Source organism: Octopus bimaculoides, chromosome 4 (assembly GCF_001194135.2).
Source record: "Octopus bimaculoides isolate UCB-OBI-ISO-001 chromosome 4, ASM119413v2, whole genome shotgun sequence".
NCBI lineage: Eukaryota > Metazoa > Mollusca > Cephalopoda > Octopoda > Octopodidae > Octopus > Octopus bimaculoides.
The window spans coordinates 31049744-31056565 of record NC_068984.1 but is presented as its reverse complement, the minus strand read 5'-3'; positions in this window follow the sequence as shown (position 1 = coordinate 31056565).

Here is a 6822-nt window from a genome sequence, read left to right as displayed (position 1 = left end):
CTTTTCTAAAATTGAATGAAATTTAATAGTATTTTAGAATGTCTAATGGAACTAAAAATTATTTTTATGCATTTGTGTACATTTAAACTAATTAAATATTATTTTACAGAAAACCCTTTCTAACATGGTAGTATCCAAAGAGCATTTGAGGCACATAATGCTCTATGAGTACAAAAAAGGAAACTCTGCTGCCGAAGCGACTTGAAACATAGACTCAGTTTATGGGAAAGAATGCTTGAATGAAAGAACTTGCAGAAGATGGTTTGCAAAATTCAGAAGTGGATATTTCAGCTTTGAAGATGAAGATTGAACGTACAGTTGAGTTTGATGATAAGCTCCTTGAGGCATTACTTGATGAAAATCCTACATTATCAGAAGAACAGTTAGTAATAAAGCTTAGTTAAAACCATACAACTGTTCATCGTCATCTTCAATAACTTGGAAAGGTTCCTAAACTTGGAAAATAGGTGACTCATGAATTGTCCGAAAGCAACTGCTAATCCCAAGTTGACATCTGCTCTTCTCTCCATTCTCACAAACTCATTTCACCTTTTTTGGATAGACTTGTGACTAGTGACGAAAAATGGATCTTCTATCGAAATGCTAAACGTCATAAACAGTGGCTTGGTAAAAAGGAAAAAGCTCAACTACAACCAAGAACTTCATGGGAAAAAGTTTCTTCTCTTTATCTGGCGGGATGGCAAAGGAGTAATCCACTTTGAATTGTTACCACCTAATGCAACAATCAATGCTCATGTCTACTGTCAGCAATTAGAGCATTTGAACCAAGCTTTGAAGAAAAAAGACCCACTTTAGTGAATCGAAAATGTGTGATGTTTCATCAGGATAATGCATGACCCCATACTGCAAAGATCACATTACAGAAGATAGAAGAGCTTGATTGGGAAAAAAATTCCTCATCCACCTTATTCTCCCAACCTTGCTCCTTCAGACTAGAATCATTTGAGGGACATAACTTTCACAAGCCAGGAGGAGATTGAAACTGACATTTCAGAGTTCTTTGCTTTGAAACCAAAAGAGTTTTACATTGATGGGATTAAAAAGCTTGTAAATAGATGGAAGAAAGTCATAGATAATCAGGGAAAGTACATTGATGATTAAATTTCAATTAAATATAACATTTGATCACTTGTTTTCTTTATTCAAAATTGGGACAGAACTTATGGGATGACCTGATATATCGTCTGTAAAAAAGATAAAACTTACTTGGAAATGGATACATGGCATTCAATCATGTAATAGTAAGTTTTATTTTAACAATTTCAATGCGACACTTCTATTCTGTTCTATTAGTCTTTCATTTCTTCTGTCGTCCTTTCTCTAATTCTTTTTATCTTCCCTTCTCCCCCTTTCATTTCTTTTTCTCTCTCATCCTTTCTCTAATTGTTTTCTTCTTCCTTTCGCTGTTCTCTGTCTGTCACTATCTCCTCCACTCTTCCTCCTTTGCTCTCTCGTTGCTCCCACGTTACCATCGGCCATCTTTCTTTTCCTAACTTTAGTTTCTTTCTTACCTTCTGATTCAGCTGCAGAAATCAGACACATTCTTGTCTGTCTCCTGTCCAAGCTTGTTCCTCCACATTCACCACCTCACATCGTTTAGGCTTAGCAGCCCTTCCTGTTTATTTTCACTGTCTTGTTTTTGTTACCAATTTTGACCCTCCGTAAAATCCAAAATTTTATTTAATTTGCTTTGCGGGAGCAACTGATCAAAGGTGTATCTTGTCGAGAATTGCTTGAAATAGGGATTAGAAAAACAGCCAACAACTGATGAAGGCTCGTTCCATTTGTTTCTTTCATTGTTCACAAAAAAAGTTCATATTCCATATATTTGTATTTTGTATTTCATGTTGTTTATGTTCTGTGAGGTTCTGTACCCACATATGCATATGTATATACATATATATGTAAGTATGTACATATATCATCATTAACATCGTTTAACGTCAGCTTGCCATGCTGGCATGAGTTGGACTGTTTGACTGGGGACTGGTATGCCAGATGGCTGCACCAGGATCCAATCTGATCTGGCAGAGCTTCTACAGTTAGATGCCCTTCCTAATGCCAACCACTCCAAGAGTGTAGTGGGTGCTTTTATATGCCATCAGATGACGATGATGATGATGAAGACAATAATGATGATGACAATGCAGAAGATGATGAGGCACACTGCTGATCGTTGTTTAATTGATCTCTTTCACAATACTGCACATATTCCTTTTCTTGGGGTCTATATCATTGACTACAACCTCTTGTATTTTGTGCTACAGCATGACCACAGTTCAAAAACTGAAACCATTAAAAGAAAAGAGGTACATCATTTTATACAAAGATTTTTGAAATAGCTATATAATTTGAATTTCAAGAAAAATGGATCAACTTAATCTCATTGCTCAAATTTCCACCAGTGTGGCTGGGATGGGGTGTTAAATTTGATTAAAGCTAACATATGCAACAAATCTGCTTACAAGTCCACCAGCAAAATTCATGTTTAAGTAATAAGCTTTTCAATGATTATATGATTACTAGAAAGTCTTGTTAAAAATGTTTGAAGTGTGGAGATTGAATGGCTTTTTGTTGGGAAACTATGAATCAAAAAATCTACTGTCTGATGACTTATGAGTCTGTTAAAAATGATATTTACATATTGAGTCAATCACATTACATTATAAATTTATTTTAGAAGCTTAGTACGATGTTTGCAGTAGAAAAATTGACATGTTACACACATTAATAATGTTTTGGAGTTGGTCGAAAATTTGCCTCCATTAGTCTTGCAAAAGAAGTTCTATTTATATAAAGTGAAACCAATGAATCATTTCCAATTGCTTCCAAATAATGCAACACTTCCAAAAACAAATTATTTTGTGTATTACAACAGCACACAAATCTACTGTCATGATAATTTAATATTAAAGAGAAAGCATCAGCTTTCCTGTATAATTTACATCAAATAAATGAGAAGCAATTATAAATTAATGATAATCTAAAGCAACAATGGACACAGAAATTTTTTTATGAAGGATATATGTGTGTATGTGTGCCTGTGTGTTCATTTGAGTATCAGGATATATTTACAAATGCATATACATACAAATATGAGTGTGAGTGTGTGTGTGTGTGTGTGTGTGTGTGTGTGCGTGCGTGCGCGTTTGCATATGTGTGTATAGCATTAATAGTATATTAAACTTATATGGTACTTCATGGTTTGAAAGCATACACATGTTTCAGCAAATTAACAACCAATATTACATACTCTCTCTCTGAAAAATTATGTTAACTCATTTAACACCTTGTCAGTGGTTCTGAAAATGCATTTATGCTTAAAAAAAAGACAAATAGGTTTTACTATATTTTTATACTACATATTCTGCACACTATGCTATCCTATGATTTGATGTCACATATTGTACTGCATTTGGTATAAGTGAAAAGTGTGGGATGTACTAATTGTTCTGAACTTCCTTTATATTTTGCACTTCACAGTGCTTATATATATTACATTATATATAATATATATTTTTTATATATATATTCTGAGACCCCCTTCGGCCGCTGAGAGTGGGTGCAGAGGAGTAGAGGGAAATTACACTATAAAGTAAAAGGGTATTTGTTAGTTTTAAATATGGAGGGATTGATATCTTTGAGTCTTGTGAAGATTTTGCAGGAGCTGCTGACATGTCGGGGAATGTGTGGTGTGTAGTAAGAGATTGAGGACTTTAGAGAGAAGCCAAGAAATATTTTAGAAAGGACCGTTAATTCCCAATACTATGGGTCTGATTTTAAGGTTAGGTCTGGGTTTGTGGGTTTGTATTAAATGATAGAAAGGTGAAATAGTGGTGTTCTAGATGTATAGTTCAGTCTAGTCTTCTTAGAGAGTTCCCTTTGGTAACAAATTTTGGTCGAGCTGATGTTGATGGTGGATTCCAACAGTTGAGGTATGATGTTGTGAACCTCTTCGTATAGTGTAGTGCCACTGAGGTGTTCGATACCTAGTTTGTTGTTGGTGGGTTTATCTATATACATACATATGCATATATACATGCATACATATTTATATATGTATTATTAATTAATTAAAAAATAAAATTGAAAAGTTTAAAAATTAAGAATGGAGACAAAGGAAAGTCAAATAGGGTTGTTGGAGATTACCTAAGAGGTTTTCAGGATATGTACTGTGTGGTTATTTAGGTTGAATTTAGATCTATGGTAAAATTAGAAGGTATGAAAAAAGCAGTGGTTGCATGTGCCGAGGGCCAGGGCCTCATTATATTTATTTAGTACTATTGAAGAGTTGTATTTTAATATGTGGAATGTCTTTTTCAAGCATAGCTTACAGGCTGAGCGTTGACCCTGGTATGGAAGCCCTGAATCTATTATGGACCATGACAGGATGTACGGAATATTTCTATTTTTGAGATGAAGTATGTGACTGGCAATTGTTGTGGATTTACTGTGTTTCTCATACCTAAAAGAATTGAGATGCACAAGGTATCGCTGTTTAAAATTAATAGTTGACCATATATATATATGGTTGTAGAATTGTGCAGCCTGTTTAGGATGGTGCATTTATAAATTACATTAGACCTTCTGCAATGGGTTTGTAGAGGGAAGATGGTCCCAGGGCGGCAGTTACATGGTAGTGCATTGTGGGAATTATTCTCAGGAATGAAGGAGGTCATACTGTCTAAGGAGAGGTTAGAGGTGGAGGTAGATACGTCTGTGTTATTAACATTGTTATTACTATTACATGATCTTGTGTCTGACCAAGCTATCAGATTTTGTTACACATTGCTGATCACAGTGCGCTTTTGCATTGTTTTAGCCTTCAAATGATACCTCCCCGCTGGCTAGGTGAGCAGGCCAACATTTCCCCCTGATCGAAGGAGTATTGGAGCAATGCAAAATAAAGTGTTTTGCTCAAGTGCACAACGTGCTGCCCAATCAAGGAATTGAAACCATGATTTAGTATTTGTGAGTGCAATAGCCTAATCACTAGGCCACACATCTATATATATGTAGTGAGAGAGAGAGAGAGAAAGAGGGAGGTGGATAGATTGGTAAATAGATAGATAGATAGATAGATAGATAGATAGATAGATAGATAGATAGATAGATAGATATGGCTTCTTTCAGTTTCCATCTACCAAATCCACTCACAAGGCTTTAGTTGGCCCAGAGTTATAGAAGACATTTGCCCAAGGTAACACACAGTGGGACTGAACCCAGAACTAAGCCCACAGGAAGCAAAACATCTAACCACACAGCTCTACTTGTGCTGATTATATATCTATAATATACATGTGTATATGTGTGTGTATGGTTATGTATTCTTGAATAGCAGTGTAAATAAATGCATTAAACAAAAGTACCATATTCAATTTTGCCTTGTTGCACTAAAGTTGGTCTTAGCCATTTGATAAGTGACCTTACCTTAGATCTGATCTAGATCTGTCTCATGTTTATGACACTCAGGAGTTTATTCATGTCAACCTTGTCTGCTTTTCTGTACTGCCATCTGTTTAATATAAGACTTGAGCATTTAGATGCCTTTTTAATCTTCCTGTTCTCAGCAATATGATAAGTTTCCTCTGATCTGTTGTTCTGCATATTTCAACAAAGATGATTCAATTCCTACATATTAAATGCAGGTTACTGCACAGACATTTGATGGAATGCCTTCAGTCATTTTCTAATAGTTGCCATATTTTACCACCAAAAACAGAATGGACAGGCATATTGAACTGAAGACAGTAATTTTAGTTTTATTGATTTTCCTTTCATTTTTTTTTTCTTTAGTTTCACAATGTTGGCAAGTCTACCAAATTCTGTCACAGCTTTTCTAATTCCAGTGTTGACCTCTGTTGCCACTACTTCTATCTTCACATATTGTAATGACCAAATAGGTGAAGCAAGGATCATTTTTTAAGTCTTCAGCCAATAGTGTGATCTCTGTAGAAACTTAGTATAGGACATTCACAGCTTTACATCGTTTTTACTTGTATTGAAGTGCTGGCTGACTTTGTTCACTGACGTTTTTATAGAGATTGTACATGTAAGCAAACTTTCTATATCTTTTCCTATCCACACATTACTATTAGTAAATTCCAAATCCAATAACATCTTGTCATTGTTCCATGTGATTTTCAGTCTTTCTTCATTAATCAATCCTTTCCAAAAATTTAGTACAAGACTAATAGATGAAATAAATAGGATTTGATATATAAATACAAGGAACTGAATAATCTACAAAAGTCCTTGAAATAAGTGTGGTGCTCCAGCATGACCACTGTCTAAAATGGAAAGGTAAAACATAAATTATTTTTATTGTATGGTGAGCAAATGTAAATAAAGGAAAGGTGAAGAAAATGGATATATCAGAAGTGCAAAAACAAAATATTAGAAGATGGGAAAGTGCAAAAATTTGTATAAAGAGATTGAATGGTACAACAATAAAAGAAATGGTGAGTTGGGAGAGAAAGAAAAGTGGAATAAAGTAATTAAAGGAAACAAGGAACAATAGATAAAATGATAAGAATTTAAGTATGGAATCAAGAACTAGAAGAATAAGGAGATAGAAGAGAATAAATAGGCATGAAAGGAAAAGAATGAAAACAGAAAAAGTTGTTTAAAAACAAACTAGGAGAGAACATTGAGAGAAGGAAGAGATAATAATAAAATAAAAATGTATGTGTTCATCTCTCTCCCTCTCCTCTCTCTCTATCTCTTTCACTTCTATATATGTATATTACTGCCCTCTCCCCATATATATATATAAGTATATATATATATATATATATATAT